The sequence below is a fragment of the Equus asinus genome, chromosome 25 (assembly GCF_041296235.1).
Source record: "Equus asinus isolate D_3611 breed Donkey chromosome 25, EquAss-T2T_v2, whole genome shotgun sequence".
NCBI lineage: Eukaryota > Metazoa > Chordata > Mammalia > Perissodactyla > Equidae > Equus > Equus asinus.
In genome coordinates this window covers 55,134,178-55,153,380 of record NC_091814.1, presented here as the reverse complement: position 1 = coordinate 55,153,380, position 19,203 = coordinate 55,134,178, and the positions used below count along the sequence as shown (strand labels likewise).

The window sequence follows — 19,203 nt, the reverse complement described above, 5'->3', positions numbered from 1 at the left end:
GTGTACATTCTTGGTTGGGCAATATCTGAAAGGATTTAAAATGTATATGCCCCTTGACCTACCGATTCCCTTCCTTTATTCTACAGATATACTCAGTCTGCATTCAGAACAGCATTGTTTATTGTGGCAAGAAATTGGAAACAATGACCAGGACCATCAAAAGGGGACTGGTTGAATAAATGAAGGCACAGCCTTTCACAGGAAGGCTGTGCAACCAGTGGAAAGAAGGGCCAGATGGATGTGTACTAATATGAAAAATCTCCAGGATACACTGTTAAATGAAAAAGACATGGCAGAGACGTGTGTTTTAAAGGGGGGAGGGGCATGTACACAGTTGCTTGTATACACAGGATATTTCTGGGAGAATGTACAAAAACATAGCAGTGTTTCCTCAGAGATATGAAACTTTGAGGCAGGGTCTGGGATAGGAGGCAAACTTCTCATTGTTTACTATTTTGTACTGTTTGAAAGTGTTTCTTCCCTGAAAGTGTTTCCTGCTGGTAAAGATTATAGCCATTTAGAAAAACGTGAGACACAGCTAAAGCAAACCCCTCTGTCCATAAGGATTCTTAGCAGAGAAGCTGTTGGCATTTAGGGTGTATTGTATCTCTGTCCCTTTGGACTAAAGGCCATAGCACTTCCCCACTCACTGTGACAACCGAAAAATGCCCCTCTAGATTTCTGAGCAGCCTGGGGTGTGGGGTGGGGTGCTGGTGTGTTTGAGTGAAAAATCTACTTTCAGGGTTTCTCAGTTCTCAGCTCCGCCAGCCTAGCTGCATACCTTGACCTAGAGAAGCACCTAAATCACTTTCTTCCTGTAATTCAGGGTTTTCTGCTGGTCACAGTGAACGTTGACAGCTGGACCGACTGAGAAGTCCCCTGATTGGGGAGCTCTGACTGGCTGGAGCTGCACCTGTACCTGGGGAGGGGGTTAGAGCTGGGGAAGAATGCAGGATTCTCTTCTCTTGAAAAACATGGAAGATTGGTTGTATCCTAGTAGGATCGGTCCATTTTTCTGTGGTGTGCTTTTTAGCTTTTTTCTAACAGAAAAATCCCTGCTCTGGTCTCTGCCAACAAGAGTTTCCCGAGCTGGAAGGAACAGCTGTTTCTGTTGGAAATTGGCATCTGTCTCGCCCCTCACTGCGGTGTGCGCTTCCCCTGAGCCCAGGCCCATGTAACGCTATCTTCACGTCAGCAGGCTCTCTCAGGAGACGCAAGTGAGGACCCTCGCAGCCCCCAGTCTTCCTGGAGGCCGTAAGGAGAGCAGAAATAGAGGGTGAGCTGAGATCTCCCTACGTAAGGGGGAGTGGTGCCCTGTCTTGTCAGCTGTGCACTGGCCAAGAGCTGTTTCTGGCCCCCCTGAAAGAGGAGGCAAGCTTCTGACACTAGAGAAACCCTGAACTTTTAGCATTCTATTGTCTGCCAGGGTCCTACAGCCCTGACACACCCAGGGCTAAAAACATCGAGGTAGAACTCTGTCTTCGCAGAGCATTCTCAGAAATAGTGATCCTTGCTTTTGAGTGCTTTCTTGTGGAGAGTGCTAACCAGGTGCCTTCTGTTATTTAATCTTTTTTCTTTCCAAGTGTGTACACTAAATCATAGAAAATTCCCACCCTTCTCAACCCTCTAGGTTTTTGCCCTTTTTTAAAAAAACCCCCGAGTTTTCTTTCATCCTTTCTCTTTCAGCTTCCCATCCCTGGCTCTCCCCAAAGGGGTGGGACACCCCCAGAGCACTGCCTCAGAGCATTCTGGATAGTGCTCACGCTGATTTTTAGAAACATTTTAAGTAACATTTATTGCTTTTTTCTAATTGGAGAAGCAACGTGTTTATCATAGACAATTTGGAAAATACAGGAAAGCAAATGAAAAGAACGGTTATCAAGAAGGACGATACCCTCTCCTTTTAAACCATCATTTTTCTCCATCTTTGCAGCCACAAACTCCTTCACTCCACTTTATACATCTTTGAGCACCTGGGAGTTGGCACACAGAGAGCCGGAGGCTCTGGGCTCTGTGTTCCAAGAGTACTGAAACACAGCAGGCAGCCCTGGGCTTGGCTTTGAGGTCCTACAGACGGGAGAAGGCATTGGGTCTCTGGGGGACATTTGGCCCCTGTCATCTCCCCAGGAGAGTGGTTTCTAGGCAGTACGAGCAGAAGTGGTGCCTACTGGACTGGGTCAGAGGCTTTCCTCCCTACACCTGGTCAGCAGTTGCTCGTGGACAGGCCACAAGGATGTCTAGGGATTTGTTTTCTACCAGAATTTAAGCTCTGTCACCCGAGCTATTTCTCTGTGTCCTTGCGTTTTTAGGTGGAACTTTTTTGTTGATCATGTGGAACTGATTGTTGATGCTGTTGAATTTTTCAGAGAAGAATTGGGATCGAGAGTGAGAATGCTTCTGCCTGAAGCCTCTGGACTTTTGCTCTTGGCTAGTTCCTGGCAGATGGGACAGTAGGAATAAGTGGCAGAGAGATCTGAGGTCACTTCAGTTTCAGACTGACCCAGGCCCTGGAACCCCTCTTGGGGTCAGCGATGTGAAAGCTTAAAAGAGAGTGTCCTAATTTGATGACCCTCAGAGTTAAGGTTCCTGGAGGACTTCTCATTTTTATGAAGACCCTTCTGTGGGTAGTCGTGTTGAGAGATGAGGGTTTATGAGCTTTTCCAGGGGGTTCCGGTTTTGTGATATCTGCTCTGTTTGTACGATGACAGCTGGATGTTAGGAGTGGAGACACCGTAGGCCAGGAACTCTGCAGAGTTCCCTTGCTCCTGGTTTCTTTGATTTTTCCCCCTACCCTTTCACCCAGTTGATTCTGATACCCTAGTATCTTTTCCTTTATCCCAGACCAAGAAGTGCTTTTACTCCTGATTCTTTCTCTGAAAATTTTGTGTCTTTCAGAATAAGATGGGGAAAAGAGAAACAAATAGGCTTATTAATAACTGTGGTGGTTTAAAAAAAAAAAACTTGGTAAATAGCCTGCCTTGCAGGTTGTAATTTTTCAGAGAAGAATACGATGTAAAGATTCATTCTGCTACCCTTCCTGCAGAAGGCTCCTCAAGAAGTGTATATTCCTGAGCGGTGCTCGCAGCCCCTGCTTCTGCCTCGCCTCTGTAACTTTTCTCTTTGTCCGCTCTGGGGCTGGCGGTGGCAAGTGGGTCCAAAGCAGCTGTTGGGAGTGCCCTTTAGGTGGGCACGGGCTCTTTGTTAGATGTCTCTAATGAAGATTGTGTACCAGGTTTTCCTAAGAGTCCCCTCCCGGTGCGTGACGGGGAGCCCGCTGTGTTTCCGAGTCATGGGCGCTGACCAGTCACTTTGTCTCTCCCCACAGGCACAGTAATAGGTGTTCAATAAAGATTTGTTGGATTGAAGTGGTTTGAATTAAATATGATTTGCATGTAATTTTATATTCAAATAAAGTCTGTTCCCAGTCTGAGTAACTTTTCAAATTACAATAGCTGCTCTGAAGATTGTCATTTCCTGAATTTTCCTTTCTTTGTTCCTTTTCACCCGCTTGCTTCCATTGTTCCAAATTTAGGCACATTGGAAGTGAGACTAGGTGGGTGTGGAAATAAATGTGTTGAGTTAAATTGTTCAGTTAGGGGAAGTAGGAGAGATGTCTCAAACCATCAGAATCTTTGGTCTGGGTTTTAGGGTCAGAAAGTGGAAACTGGGGTAGAGTTGAAGGGACCAAAATTGACAGGAACACCTTGCTTGGCCTTAACTCCCGGTTTGCAGGGAGCAGCCGGCTGGAGTGTGTGACGGCAGGCCTTCCACAGCGCTCGGGCTCCCCCCACGGAGGACAGCTCCTGGGTGGCGGGTGGGGGTCCTCCTCCCTCCTAGGGCCCTCCCCCGGGCCTTCTAGACCCACAGCAGCCCTTTGCTCCTCCCCTCAGCTCTTGGCACTTGGTTTCCCCCTGTCCATTCCCCACCCCACCAGCCCATGAAGGTGAGATAAAAAGCCATCAGCCATGTGTCTGCCCTGCTTTTAGTCATCTTCCCAGGGCAGCAGCAAGTGGGATCCCAGTCCCTTTCAATCTCTTCTATGTGGTGTGAGACTGAGTGTTTAACTTCCCCTTCTTTATGAAAATACACATTAGCTATTCAGAGACTTAATCTCCTAATGATTTGTGTATGTTGGTAAAAAGGAAAGCCATCATCCCAGCCTGGTATACTCAGATGTTCCCTTTGGTACACTGATGGCAGGATTTCAAAAGCGAAGGACCATTTAATTTAATTTTGCAGATGGCAGGAGGTACTGCAGGAAGCTTGGTCACAATATGCCCCCTCCCGGGAGAGTGGCTTTAGTAAATTCAGGTTGCCCGAGGGGCTTGGATGGGCGGAGTCTAACTCTGCCTTCTTTCCACCTCCCCTCCGTTATAAAATGTGGTTTTTGTGGGGGAGGTAGGGGGAGGAAGAAAATTGCCTGGGTTGAAAAGCCAGTGATGGATGTGAGATGGCCATTTGCAGTGAGGCTGCTCTGGACATATGGACTGTGACCAGCTATAGATTAACCCATTCCATCTTTAATTGTTTTATGGCCTTGTCCTTCTGAAATTGCCCCCTTGTGGCCTGCAGTCTCTTCTGGGGTTTTCCTTAGGCTGGGGACTGTGCTTGCTGGTGAGAAATAAACCTTCCCCTCTCCAGGGCACTAGGTCCTCAGTGACATTGAGGAGAAGACGGGTGGGGAACCTCCTGTTAACTTTCATTGCTTTATCTTTAGGGTGATGCCTGCCCACAGAGAAGCACGTCAGGACCCTGAAGCATTACTGTGAGGTGGCTGGAGACTTCCTGCCTATTCCTGTTAAGGTTTCAGGATTTGAAATCCAAGCTGTTGGCTTTTAGGCCACCCCCTAAAATGTTTATACATCACCCTTGGGGCCAATAGACACACCCAAGATCTTGTTGCTTTTCAGAGTCTGCCTATTAGATAAATTTGGTTTCAAATCTTGCCTGAACGAGAAGAAATTGTTTTTCTTCGTGTTTCAGAGCTGTGCTGCTCTGTAAATAAGTCTGTATTCAATAGGTGCAAACGTTTCCCCATAAATCCTTCCAGATGAACCTATACGCATGCCGAGACTTGACAACAGTATCTTCCTGAAACTGCTCTTTGTCCCTCCTCAGGTCAAGGTAAATAGAAATAGCTCACTGGTGAGTGCGAACTTTTGAAAGTTTCTGGTTTTTTGTGAACATCTCCTTTCTTTGCTCTTTTCTCCTTTTGTGGTGGCTCTTGTTCCCGCCTTGCAGATAATTACTGCTCTATAAAAACAGGAGGAGCTGATATTATTAGTTTATTCTGATAGTTTGACCATTACGCTTTAATGTAAATGAATATTTACATTTCAGTCATTCATCTCCATCTGTGATTAGAACCCTGTTCCTTTTTCAGCCATCACAAAGTAGGTGAAGAGATACATTCTATGCTATATTTATTCAGTCACAGATTCACTCATTCATCTGTTCATCCAGCAGATGTTTATTGATCATCTGTCATGTACCAGACACAACTCAAGGTGCTTCGTTTATATCAGTTAATAAAACAGAGATCTTGAGGAGTTAACATTCCAGTGGGGGAAGAGAGAGCTAAGCAATAAGCATGATGCATATGTAAATTACTTAGTATTTAAAAGGTAACAAGTACAGTAAGGGGGGTCAGGAATGCTGAGTAGTGAAGTGAGGTTGTATTTTAAAATGGAGGTGGGAGGCTTTTGGTGAGGCCTTATTGAGTAGGTCACATTTGTGCTAAGATTTGCGCAAAGATTTGAAGGAGGTGAGGGTGTAAATGGACATTGGGGGGAGAGCATTCCAGTGAGGGAGACCAGCCAGTGCAGAGGTCCTAGGGGAGGGCCCTAAGGCCCAGGTGTGCTTAGTGTGTTTGAGGACTAGCACGCAGGCCACTGTGGCTGAAGCAGGATTGTCTGGTAGGGGGCGGGGAGCAGTAGGATGTGAGGTCAGAGAGGAGGGGATGGGGCCTGTGGGGGAAGGAGATGTCTGATCATGTCATGCCAGGTAGGCCATTGACTTTTACTCGGTAAATATCTGTGTGTCTGACTGTATGTACATCTGTATGTCTACATCTATATCTGTATCATACTAGGTACCATCAGATCTTACGGCTTTGCATCTCTCATCTTCTGAACTGCATGTGGTCTCTCTTCAGGAATTGGCGAGGGGCTGGGGGGAGGTTGGTTATGAGGGAGGATGTAGGGAAACTTGCATTAAAGCCTTACCAGAGACCTGGAACCTGTGCTCTTTGAGACTCGGTAAATTGGTGAGATTTCTCCCACCTACCCTTCCTTGGCCCACACAACAGGAAGATAGAGTCTTATCTTACTTTTAGTCTAACTTACTCTTATCCAGTGCTCTCCCCTTCTGCTGCTTCAAGAATCTCAAAAGTGATTTTCGGCATACTTGGCATAATTTTAGACAGTTTCTCAAGGTGTTTCCCCAGTCTTAGCCCTCTTACTCCAGAGAGCATCCTGAAACGCTTTTCTATACCACCTTCTTGCTACTTTCTAATTCTGGGAGTGAACTTTCTGTCTAACTGAGTAGAAGTGAAAGCACTTTGAAGCTCAGACTCCAGGAAAGGATGGGAAGCTGCGTCCCTCTCTTCCTTACTCTCCTTCACACCCAGAGAAGCGTGCTCAGAGGATCGAGCTCAGAGGTTTGCTCTTGGCTTGTTGGATATTGGGCATATCTGGATCCAGTCTAGCCCCGACCTTTTCACCAATCCCCGTGATTCTTCGTGGTAAGAAGTCCAGTGGTGGTGTGGTTTTCCACGGGAGGATGTGTGATGATTTGTTCCAGATGAGAATTTCATCTGTGTACCTGATTTCCTATTTATTTTGTTTGTAAGAGCTGTTGTGTTACTGCCTAAAGTCTCCAAACTGACGTTGAAAACACTGACCAGAGCCCTGTTGGTAGACCAGTGTTTTTCTCTCTGTGGATTGTGACCCCTTTGCTGAGCAGGTCTTAAAAGCAGTTTAGTCGACCACTCACCAGCTTTTTTGAAAACGTAAATAGAATAGGATAAAAAAAGGATAGAAAATATCAAAGTGAATTGGATGTAGAAAGAGTAAATACTGCTGCGTCAGCCTTTTTTCCGGCGTGTGTGTGTGTGTGTGTGTGTGTGTACATACTGGGCCACAATGTAGCGTGTATTGCTCATTATGAGTCATGGTCAGAAAAAGCTGAACGCCATATTAGATTGTCCAAAAGTTGTATTGCTTATGATGGGACTGATAAGGATAGAAGAGAAGTGAGTGCCTCAGAAGGTTGTGTCTCCATGAGATCAAAGTAGAAGTTCGAATGACAGTTTTGTTAGAAAAACAACCTGGATTGGTTTGTTACTCTTCTATGAAGGTGGATGATACTGTGCCAAACACTATGCTGTTCAGGCCAACAGGAACTAAGCTTCTGCACAAGGAATTGTGCAATTTCCAGTGGGAACTCCCTTCTGGAGGTGGCGAGGGAAGGGGAAGGAAGAGTGGAGAAAGAGGCAATTAGGCAAAAATCTTCATTGTGAGTGCAGCTGACCCAGGATCTACATGTAGTTAACTCTGAGGCTTTATTGGACTCTGCCAAAGATTCATTGTTGAAGACAAGGAAAGCGCAACTCATTTCCCTTTATTTCAATTCACATTTATGCCAGCTCTGTGCTAGGTGCTGGCATGTAACAATGAGGAAGACGTGGGCTTGGCCTTGTGGCTCTCCTGGCCTGGCAGGGAGGACAGATGTAAATTGCTAATTATCGTACATTGTGCTGAGTGTCATCATAGAGCATGTGTGTGAAATGCTCCGGAATAGAGCTTATGAATTAGAGGAACTATGCTTTCAGCCTTTCGTTCTGAGAAATGTGCCATTTAATAATAAAGAACTGGAATAGGGGTTTCTTTTCTAAAAGTTGGGGAAGCTACTCTGTAGGAAAGGAAAATGAAACTTCTAAGAGAATCAGATTCATCCAGCCAGGCTACTGTGTTATTTTGTGTCTTTTACTCTGAAAGCGTTTCAGTGTTTAAAAAAATTATTTTTAAATACATTTTGAGACACCCTCTGCCCAGAAGGTCTGGAGACACAAAAATAATTTAAACCAATTTTCTACCATGTCCTTAAAAAAATACCCACAAACAAAACACTAGGAACTTGAGTGCTCTTCTCTGATAGAACCACACCACTGTGCTTTTACTTTCTCACTCATCTTTAAAATCAGTAATAACTTTTTTGGACATGTAAAATCATGACAAATTCTACAAAAGAAATATCGGTGCAAGTCACAGAGTGTGTTCAGGGTCTGGAACCTGGGTCTCCCGGATCCAGGCTAATTTACCTGTGTCAGCTTCATTTGGCCCGAGCCTGTCCCATGGCGTGGAACCAGATGGAATCAAGAGCCGAGTTTTAATGTCTTTTATTTGTTTTTTATTTAGGTCTGTGTTTTTTATCATCATCCGATTTTGCTGTGAATTTTGTTCCTGCTGACAAATTCTGAATGCTGTTTTGGACAGCGGAGTGTTTTCAGAGGTGTGACAGCATCAGGCGGCCTTATAGCTGCAGACATACTGTCCATCATGAGGCATTTTCTTCTTCTGTCTCTTTCTGGGGTTGAGTAAAAGCAGCTGGTAAAATGCTCTCCACTTACATTGTTTGAGACATGGCCTTCAAATGGTGTGAGGTGGGTAGGCAGAGGATAAACACTCGACACAGTGTCTCCCGTGGGCAAAGTGAAACCCAGAGCCCCAGTCTTCTGACTCACGCAGACGCCCTGCCGTGGCCCCTGATGTCTACACCACGGCACTGATCTGCTCGGAAGATCACAGCGTGTGGTCATTTTTTTGGCTAATGTTTGGAAGCAACCGACTTTTCATCTTCAGGAGGGTATTTGCATTTTACTTTATTTGGAAAATTCAGGTTGAGGGAGTCATTCTAAGAAGCCTCCTGGAAACCTTGAACCCTCTGAAAATAAAGCCTCACATTTCCCTTTCACTTCGGCTCTCTGTTGGAGGGGAGCACTTATGTCATTCAAAACACTGTAGTTTGCTTATCTAATTTCTACTCCGTGTTCACATTAATGGCTTCCCATTGCTCTTAGGAAAAATTCCATACTTCTTCAGACTATTTGGAGTACTCTCCAGGGCCTGGCCCCTGCCTCTCTTTTTAATCAGTCTCGTCGATTTTCACCCTCCCACTTAAACTGTGCTCCAGCTACTCTGAATTTCTTAGATTATTTCAATTCCTTGCATGTGGCTTCCTTTTTCTTGCCTCTGGGCCTTTGAACATGCTGTTCCCTCTGGGCTGGAGCACTTTTCCTGCGCTCTTCCTCTGGCTCATTCCCATCCTGCAGGTCCTCTTGGGAGCCGCTCACTGAGCCCTCACTGCACATTCCTGCAGCACCCTCGTCCCCTGTCAGTGGGCTCGTCACGCTGCAGTTACTTTCCATACTCTGTCTTCTCTGGCGGACTAGATTCCTTGGGAGGGCAGGCCCAGGGCTGAGAGGAAGGAAGCTGCTTACACTTACTGCAGTCTGATTTGAAAGACTTTTCTATTAGATTGGCATTTCCCAACATTTTAAAATTTATGAACTCCTTTCAGAGTAATATAATTTTGTGAACCCCATCAGGAATTTAAAAAATAATGTTGGCGCTTCTATAAACTATAATGAAGAAGTGAATTTAGGTAAATTATACATTCTCTTTTATATCAGCATTACTTATATAGTTTATTTTAATATAGACTTAAAATTTAATAGCCTCCATTATATATAAAGATAATTTTTCTTTTCTCATTTAACGAGTGGTGTGCACTACTTAATTTACTTAAATAAATTATGTAAGAAAGAGTGTGGTTTGTCAAAAATAAATTTTAAAATAAAATATTGTGCTTAGCTTGGGACCAAATATGCATTAAAGTGTGGTTGAAATTTAATGACTTGCTAATACATTTTTTAAATATAAGAGAAACCTTATGTTTTCTTGACCTAACGTTAGGAATTTTTGTATTTTGCACTCTTAAAAAAATGACTTCTTCTTTAATATAATTTTTAAGTTTTGTTTCTAAATGGCGGTTTCAGCTGCATTGTGGGCGCCTTTCTTCTAACCGTTGAAAAGCCAGCTTGGGGATGGTTATCCCTCTACCGTACATTGTTCGTGTTGGATCCATGAGATTGAATCCGACGAGTGCTACCCAGTGAGCTGGTGAAGAGTGTCCTGATGCCAGCTGGATGGCTTAGCACTGTTTCTATGCTTCTGATTGACAATTGCATTGCATCAGTAGTGTCCTTAAGCTTCTTGTTTTTAACCCGTAGTCCACTGTGATTATAAAATTTTATGATATGTGATAGAGAAAACAATAAAAAGCTGTAGAATGCTCAAAACCACCTTGGCCTAGATGGAGGGGAGAGTGGGGAGTTAAAGCTTAATGGGGACAGAGTCTTAGCTGGGGAAGATGAAAAAATTCTGGAGATGGTGGGGATGGTTGCACAACAATGTCAGTGTACTTAATGCCACAGAACTGTACACTTAAAAATAGGTAAAATGGTAAATTTTATATTGTGTGTATTTTACCACAGAAAAAACCACTTTAGCCTAATTAATGATGTTTGACTCGTCTCTCCTAGCCATTGTGCACACTCATGTGATACACAGAAGCTCTAAACTGTCCAATTTTAAAGGAAAAATTGGGAAAACAGTTAGATTGCTGATTTTTTAAAAAAGCAGATGAAGGATCTGCCGTGCCTGCCGGGAGCCGTGTGAAGGCCCTGGGAGACGTGGGTCGGCTGCTGGGGATTCAGTCTACTGCCGCGTCGACAGGAGGTGGAAGTTAGGGGACCAGGTTAAGTCCTCCCCGGGGGTGGATAACTCCCGTGGCGAGTCACACGACGCCAGATTACTAGTCCACATTTCCAGAGTGGACAGGCTGTCGCTGCTTCCTTCCTCATCATGAGAAGGGCAGGAGATGCAGTAACGCGGGGGATGGCATATGAAGGAGGGACAGTGAGACCATGGCCTCGCTCTGTGTGCCTCCCATCCCTGGTGCTAGGCCTCATCATCAGTGACCAGGGCACCATCCTGTGCCCTCCACCTTCCCAGGGGCCTCCTGGAGGTGGAGGAGGCAGATCACGCCGCTTGCTGCTGACACTGCTGGGTGTTGCTGTGGTTGGTTGGAGGGACAGGGACGGGAACTTTTCCTGGTGGCACATGGGTCACCAGGGTTCACAGGGGCCCTTTTTAATCTTCTCACTGGCCTGTGACTCTGACCCCAGTTATTACATGATCAGAAAAGTGTCAGCTTATTTGAAAGTGATTTTCTTATTTTCTATGTAAATATTACCAAAGAGTATCACACTTTTCCTTTTGCGGGATGCTAACAGACTCAGGCATCTCGATGATGGGAGCAATATTGAAGAAATTGTTACAGTGGGAAGTGATGTTTAGGAAAACGTTGCCAATCTTCATCTTGCTCGGGAGCCTCGTCTTCACACTCTTTGGTCAGCCCTGGGTAATTAAAACTTTTGTTCCAGTAAAGTTTCCTCCTAAAAAGGTTTAATTAATTATGAAAAATGCCCTGTGGGCATTACTGTGAACTCTTGTGTCTATCGTAAATAATGGGGCAAAACACTTGTCAAAATATAGCAGAATTGACTAGATAATGCATCTCTCTTTTGATTTTTGGTTGGTTTTCCGTTTTAATTTTTAAAGGAAGAGCTCTTACTTTCTTATAAAATTGGAAATACTTGTAAAAAATCCACACAAAACTGAAAAGTACAAAGAAGTCAGCAATAAATTGTTCTAATTCCCGTTACACCAAAAGAGCTCTTTATTCATTCAGGGATTAGTAATTGAGTACTCTCTATGTGTGAGGCTCTGTGGCACCAGGGACCAGCAGTGATCAAAGCAGAGGCCCTGCTATCATTCTGGTGGGGGGAAAATGTGGTAAACAAATACCTAGGTAGCTTATAAGTGTCATAAAGAAAAATAAATTGAAGTAAAGGCATAGGGTGTCTCTTTCAGATGGAGTGGCCACAAAGTCTGCTTTGAGAAGGTGACATTTGGGCAGAGAACTGAGTAAAGTGAGCAAGCTAATAACCTTGTGAATGTTGGGGGAAGTATTCTTCAAGCCTAGGGAAAGCATATGCAAAGCCCCTGAGGTAGGAGTATGTTTGGCATGTTCTATGAACAGAGAGGCCAGTGTGGTTGGAGACCAGTGAGTAAGGGTGAACATAATGGAGGGACTGGAGAGATAGCCAGAGGCGAGGCCATGTAAGGCTTTTAGAAAGCCTTCATCTTTTTTCCAATGGGGAGCCATCAGAGGATGGTGAGCAGGAAACAGACAATAGAGGAGTAAGAGCGGCAGGAGCAGGACCAGTTAAGAAGCTACTGTAGTAATTCAGAACAAAATGATGCTTAGTTGCACTAAGTTGGGAATGACGCAGGGGACAAGAAGTGGTTGGAATCTGGACACATTCTGAAGGTAGAGCTAACAGGATTTGCTCATGAATTCGATTGGAGTTTGAGAGAGAGAGGAGAGTCAGTATAACTCTTGAGGCTTTTGGCCTGGCAGGTGAATGGCGGTGCCATTGCCAAGATAGGGAACATGGGGATCAGGATGAGTGTCAAGAGCTGAGGTTTGGGCATGTTAAGCTCTAAGTCCCCTTAGCCATCCAAGAGGAAATGTTATGTCAGTAGAGGAGGCAGGCGTTGAGGGAGAGGTCTAGCCTGGAGATACAAAGTTGGGAGTCACCAGGCACAGAACTGGAAGAGATCTACCAGGGGAACCAAGCAGAGATGGAAAAGAGGTCCTAGAACTGAGCCCTGGGGCATTTCAGCAATCAGAGGTTGGGAGAGAGGAGTAAGGCCCAGCGAAGGAGATGGGGGATGTGTGTCCACGGCCCGGGGAGTGATCCCTCTGTCCAGTCTCGGTGGTGGCAGAGTAGGCCGAGTCTCAAGAATCGGCCGTGTTTGGCAATGTGGAGGTCATTACTGCCCACCACAAGGGTGAAGAAAGCAAAGAGCCGGCTTACAGTGGGCTAAAGAGAAAAAGGGAAGAGAGAAAGTGGAGGCAAGGAGTATGGACAACTGTTTTGAGTTGTATTGTAAAGAGAAGGCAAGATGAAAAAGTAGCTGCGGAGGACGGGGGAGATGGAAGGAAATGCTTTTGTTTGTTTTTAAATAAGATGGGGAAAATATAGCATGTTTCTTGCTTATGGGAATGATCCAGTAGAGAGGGGAAGATGACAATACAGGAAATAAGTGTATAATTTGGGGAGCAAAGGCCTTGAGCGGACAGGAGGGGGTGCACGTGGAGAGACACACGGCAGCCACTACGGGAAGGCGGGCGAGGTGGCGCGCTGCGTGGCACGGGGCACGTGGCCCTTCTCTTCTGCTGTTCACGTTCGGCTCCCATGACCAGAAGTTGGCTGGTGGGAGTGAAGTGATTTTATAAGAGTGGCATTATGCCATGTGTGCTTTAAAAAAACCACCGAGTTTAATTTTACTTTAACAGAAGGAAAGGAAACTGAAGTGAAAAGGAAGGAACTGCTGAACTTCAGATAAACGCTTCTTCTCCAGAAAAGACAATAGTTCCTATGAGTTCTGTCTAGGGTTACAAAAATGATCATGAAAATCATTAGGAGGTTGAGTCATGATTAATATTTTTAACTCCATTTTCAGCTAAATCTTCGCTTGTGGACAGATTGGCTGATCTTTGCCTCAGATACACTTCCTTGTGCCTCGCTTCCCCATCTCCAAGCGTTTGCAGCTGATCTGGATTTTCTCTCGGGCAGGGTCTCTAACATTTGCTCTCTGACCCGCCTGCTCCCATCTTTTTGGTCTTCGGGCTGCATCGACCGCCTGTTCTCTGACCGCGGCTTCTCTGTTCCTGTGGTTTCGTTTTGATTGATCCACTGGGTGCAGGATTTCTGTTCCTCAGGAGGCCTGACATCTTTCCCGTGTGCGGACGTCTGAGCCGTTTCGACGCTTGGACGGTGACTCAGCCTGCTGCACTGTTGTTGGGCCACAGTTGCTGTCCAATTATTTTACCACTGGCTCCATTATCTTCAGGCCTCCATCTGATTTCCTCCCCTATTTTGTTAAAAGAGTTACTTTTTCTCTGTTAATTCTTAAATAATTCTTTCTTTATCCTTGAAGTTCCAAAATGTAAACATCGTATGCTTTGATGTTAATTGTTTTATGTACCTTTCCTGGTATATCGTACACTTTTTCTGCCTGCAGGTTTAGTCTTCATTTTAAAGAAATTGCCCTGTATTATAATTCTGGATATTTTTTCTGTTTCGTTTGTCTTCTTTTGCATTTACTGGGAATCTCCTAAGCCTTTTTTTTTTTAACATGCCATTAATTAGATTTTTAAAAACCTTTAACTATGAAAGATTCAAACATGTACAAAACTGGAGAGAATACTGTCATGAACTCCCAGGTACCCATCACTCTGCTTCAATAACCCTCAGCTGACAGCCAGTCTTGTTTTATCTGTATCCTCCACCCCTCCCACTCCCACTCCCCTCCATCACTTTCAAGCAAATAGCGGACGTTATTCATCTTTGAAATTTCAATATTTATCTCTAAGAGATAAACTCTTTTTGTGTGTGTGTATGTGAGGAAAATTGGCTGTGAGCTAACATCTGTTGCCAGTCCTCCTGTTTTTGCTTGAGGAAGATTGCCCCTGAGCCAACATCTGTGCCAGCCCTTCTCTATTTTGTATGTGGATTACCACCGCAGCATGGCTTGACGAATGGTGTAGGTCTGCACCTGGGATGCAAACCCGCAAACACCAGGCTGCCGAAGCGGCGCTCGCAAACTTAATCACTACGCCACTGGGCTGGCCCCTAAAACTCTTTTTTTAAAAATAAAAAAAACCCTCAACCGTGAATAAGGATCATCTATTCTCTTTATAATCTATGTATTAAATATATAACAACATTGCTTTGTTGTGTTAGATTAGCAACTTCTTTGCTCCGAAGGTACCATGGGTGACTGCAGTTGGTGGGCCTCAGAATCAGGAAGATGAAACTAAGAGGACAGGCCAGGGAACTCTTCCTGATGCCAAGTGGCACCACATTGGATTGGGCAACATAGTAACAGGGGTTGAATAGACAGGAAGTACCCACTGGTGCCTTGGTGTTCTTTGAATTTCTAGTGCTCATGTGAACTGTGGAGGGAAGGGAAGGAGGACCCAGAATGTACAGTTTCTTTCCCAGCAAGAAGTGAAACTTAGGTCCTTTCTGGTTTAATAGTAATCATGAAGAAGGAGCTGAGTGGTTTGAAGACTGTTCTCGTTCTGCCTTTGGTGGTCATGTGGTTTGTTCTGGAGCTTTTTAATCTGCAGGTTGAGACCTTCTGGTAGGTCATGAACTCAAATTAGTGGGTCACAACCAGCATTTACAAGGACATAGAAAACATCAGAGTTTACGGCATGTACTAAGGATACATATTGTTTCGTGAAACTTTTGTTTCGTGTGTGTATGTGTGTGTTGGTTTGTAAAAGTTTGGAAGCCACTAATTTCTTCTATCACTTTCTATACCTTCTTGTCCAGAAAGTTAAAGGATCAAAGAGCTCATGAGACGGATTTTTTTTAATGTTTTTAACAAAGACATATATAGTGCATACAATACCAGGAAATGTTCTAATTACTTTACAATATGAACTCATAAAAACCCTGTGAGGTAGGTACTATTATTGAACTTATAGTTGGAGGCATAGAGACATTAAGTAACTTGCCCAGGGTCACACAGCTAGTAAGTGGTGGAGCCCACATTTTGAGCCCAGGTGGTCTGGTTCCAGTCAGATTTCGCTTTACCGCCTCTCCAGTTGATATCCTCTCTGGGTGGTGGCGTGGACACTTTTCTGCTCTTGCCTTCAAGAAGAAATGATAAAAAGGTGTTTTCCCACTCCACTCCCAGCACGTGCGCCGGAACACTCAGAATTAAGACAGTGAGAATGAGGACTTTTGTTTGATAAGTTGAAGAAATTCAGTGACCCTTTTTGTTAACCAATCAGTGTTGCCAGTCTAGAGCGATAGGATTCCAGTATGGAAGACGACAGAATGAGTTCATATCTCAGCCTTAAACAAATGTGTGTAAGAGAGTGGTTAAAAGTGCTGATTTGAGAGCTAAACACATCCAGGTTCAAATCATGCCGTCATCTGCAACTCTCTGGGTGACCTCAGGCAATTAACTGATCACTCTGAACCTCAGTTGTCCCTCATCTGTGAAGTGGGAAGAATCATGGCTGGCTTGTAATGGCAGCTTCCTAGGCACCAGGCCTACAGTAAGCACTTTGTAGACACCATCTCTTCCACTCTTTGTAACAATCCACTGGAGTGGTTGCTGTTAAAACTCCATTCTATAGATAAGGAAACAGACTTAGCGAGATTAAGTGTCTTATTTAAGGATACACAACTAGCATGTGGCAGAGCTAGAATGAAAGCCCACGTCTTTCTGAACAAAGTCTGTGCTCTTAACCACTCTGCTTTACTGCAAACTTATCCTATTGGGATATTTTGAGGCTTAAATATGAGATAATGTACCTTTACACTTGAATGGTGACTCAACTTTCTATGAGCTTGCTTGGCACATAGTAAGTACTTAATAAATGGTATCTGTGGTCACTGTTGAATGTATAAGACGTGCCTGCCTGTGACTTTTGTAGAGACAGTTTGCCTTTCCATAGAAAATAAATGATAGTTATCTAAATCAGTTCTTATAATCAACCAATCACTTCACATATATGTTGAATTCTTGAAAAATAATTGGTTAGCTCTTCTCAAGGATCTGCTAAGCAGATCCTGTCATTAGAATAAGTTTCATCAGGGAAGGGACTGTTTACCCAGCATCTAGAACAATGCTGGCACTTGGGAAGAGCCTTAGTCTGGGTTCTTTAGAAAATAGAGCCAGAGGCAAAAGCTTACCCTTTGTTTGGGAGAGCCATCCCAGGGAAGCAGCAATGAAGAGAAAAGGGAAGTAAGAAGGGGAGTGAGGGAGAGTCAACCTAAGGAACTGCTTATAAGCTGGCCACAGCTTCATGAGAGGCTGATTGTTTGGTCTCGTGGGACATCTTCAGAGAAACTGTGTGAAGCTACTGCATCTCTGACCAGTCCACTGGGGAAACAGACCATCACCTGTCGGTCAAGGGTTGACTTCATGGAACTTCAACTCGCCTATGTTTGTTGGTCACCTGGCTGGTGGCTGAGCAGCTCCCTCCAAAGGCAACAGGGAAACCCTGGGCTAGGAATTGAGAGTCATGCAGTATGAGTGCAAGGCAAGGCTCTGTCAGCTTGGCCCCCCAACAACGTGAAAGACCAGGAACAGCCATTGCTACTGGAGCAGTACGAGCTGTTCCATCCAGTCATCTTGAGTGGTGCGTCAGCTGGACCCGGCGTAGCAGGCTCTCAATAACGATAGACTCCTAATTGCCAAAGTTAACAAACTCTGGACCCTGTTGCCTTATTTAACTGATTTGCAGTTATTGACACTTTTGTACCTCTCTTTTCATTCTCAGTCTGCTTTCCTATCTCCTCTTCCTTTGCTTTCCACCTAAATGGGGGCCTCCCCAGGCCTAGGCCTGCTTCTGTTTCAGTCTCCATGCTTTTGATGGGCAGCTGCATTCACTTTCATGGTTAACTCCGTACTTCCATCTACTTGCTGATGGCTTCCAAGTGTCTATTTCCAGACTTGACATCTCCTGAGAGAACTCCGGACTGGAGAATAAAACTGCCTTTTCCAACAGGAAGTTCCACAGGCACTTGAACGGCCAAGTGAATCTCTTGGTCCTCTTGAATCATTGTTGTTTGTCGCTCTTCCCAACAGCTAACAGGTGCTTGACCCATACTTGTTGAACTAAACCTGAAACAATGTGCCAATACTGTATGCCAAGCTGAGTTCTGCACAAAATGAAGTAAACCATCCACAGCCAGCTTTCTAGGAACTTAGGGTCTGGTTTTTAATATTGATCTGGTTTGTTTTTAATTTGATTGTATTGGAGTCTTGAGCAACATGAAGCTTAACCGCTGTCTGTTGCTACAGTGGACATGTTTAAATAGACATTTGGTCTTTTGAGGAGTTGATTGGTAGGAAATTCCTTGAGTTTTTGACTCTTCTTATGCTGTCCTGCTTTTGAAGACTCTCCCTTTTGCTTTGTCCATAGTTTACAGATCCTTTCTGAACTATGTTTGTATCTGATCTGGTCGTCAAGCGTGTGGGTCCTCTCTTCCATTTCTGCCGCCCTCGTCCCCAAGAGTCTTCTGAGTAAAGCTTCAAGTCACAGTGCCCTGCTCACAGCCTCCTGTGCTTGATCTGTCCATTTCTGCCTCCTCCCCTTTGCTCTGCTAACCACAACCCTCCTTCGTCTGTTGTCCTTACATCCGTTTAAATCCTCCCCAGCTCAGGGCTTCAGGTCCACACTGGTTATTGCTGATCTCCTCTCTGAGCGTGGTCTGGGACCATCATTGGGCGCTTAACACACACAGTCTTAGACTGTTAAATACTTTTTGCATTTAGCTCCCTTTTTTCCAACTGGAGTATAAGCTCCTTGAGAAGAAGACGATGTCTTAGGTTTTCTTGTGTGTTCCAACGGTTTGTCACCTAGATCTTTGCACAGAGACAGTGCAAGATAAATATTTGCTGGATTTGTCGCTTGATTATTGTGGTCCTTGGGAACTGACTTCCAGTTTGCTTCCAGCAGTGAATCAAGGGCATCAGACTAGGTGACATTTCCCAGAGGAGCTGTCGGTCATCTCATTCTAAATCTTTACTTTGTGTAGTACAAGTGAATTCCAGATTTTGGACGTTAGGAATTTTGTTTCTTAAACATCTCAGGCAAGGCCTAGGAGCTAAAATGACTACATTGACATTTGATGTGGCAACTTGTTCATTTGGGAGCCTTTGGTCTTTGTCTTTTTGTTGAGTCACTTGAAAGGGCAAAGGCGGCCTGCCAGAGCAGTTGCGATGATTAAAGTTCATGGAGATATCCCCCTCTATACCCTCCCCCCTCGTCGGCTGGATCAGGTCGCTTTCTGTGTCTTCACTTGGGAGCTCAAAAGTTAATTGGGGACTTGAGTGTCCTTTGGAAACTCTTAGGGCATTTTTCTCCTCCTCCTTCCATTGGCTGGTTTCTCTTGTCTCCAGAGCCACATGCATTGTTTTTAGGTAGCATGGAGTTACTGCAGGGGAGAGAGGTTCTTTCGTCACTTTGGGACAATCTACT

General features: G+C 44.6%; 1 protein-coding gene across 12 annotated transcripts in view; it reads left to right on the top strand.

Moving 5' to 3' along the window:
• Positions 1-19,203, top strand: part of SRGAP2 (SLIT-ROBO Rho GTPase activating protein 2) — a 236,382-nt gene that overhangs the window by 64,605 nt on the left and 152,574 nt on the right. The window contains exon 1 of one of the 12 annotated variants that reach the window (XM_070497094.1): positions 6,721-6,742. The exons of the other annotated variants lie outside the window; for them this stretch is intronic. The gene's annotated coding sequence lies outside the window, so the exon portion shown is untranslated. Of the gene's footprint in view, positions 1-6,720; positions 6,743-19,203 lie in introns of those variants that run through there. 12 annotated transcript variants of the gene reach the window in all.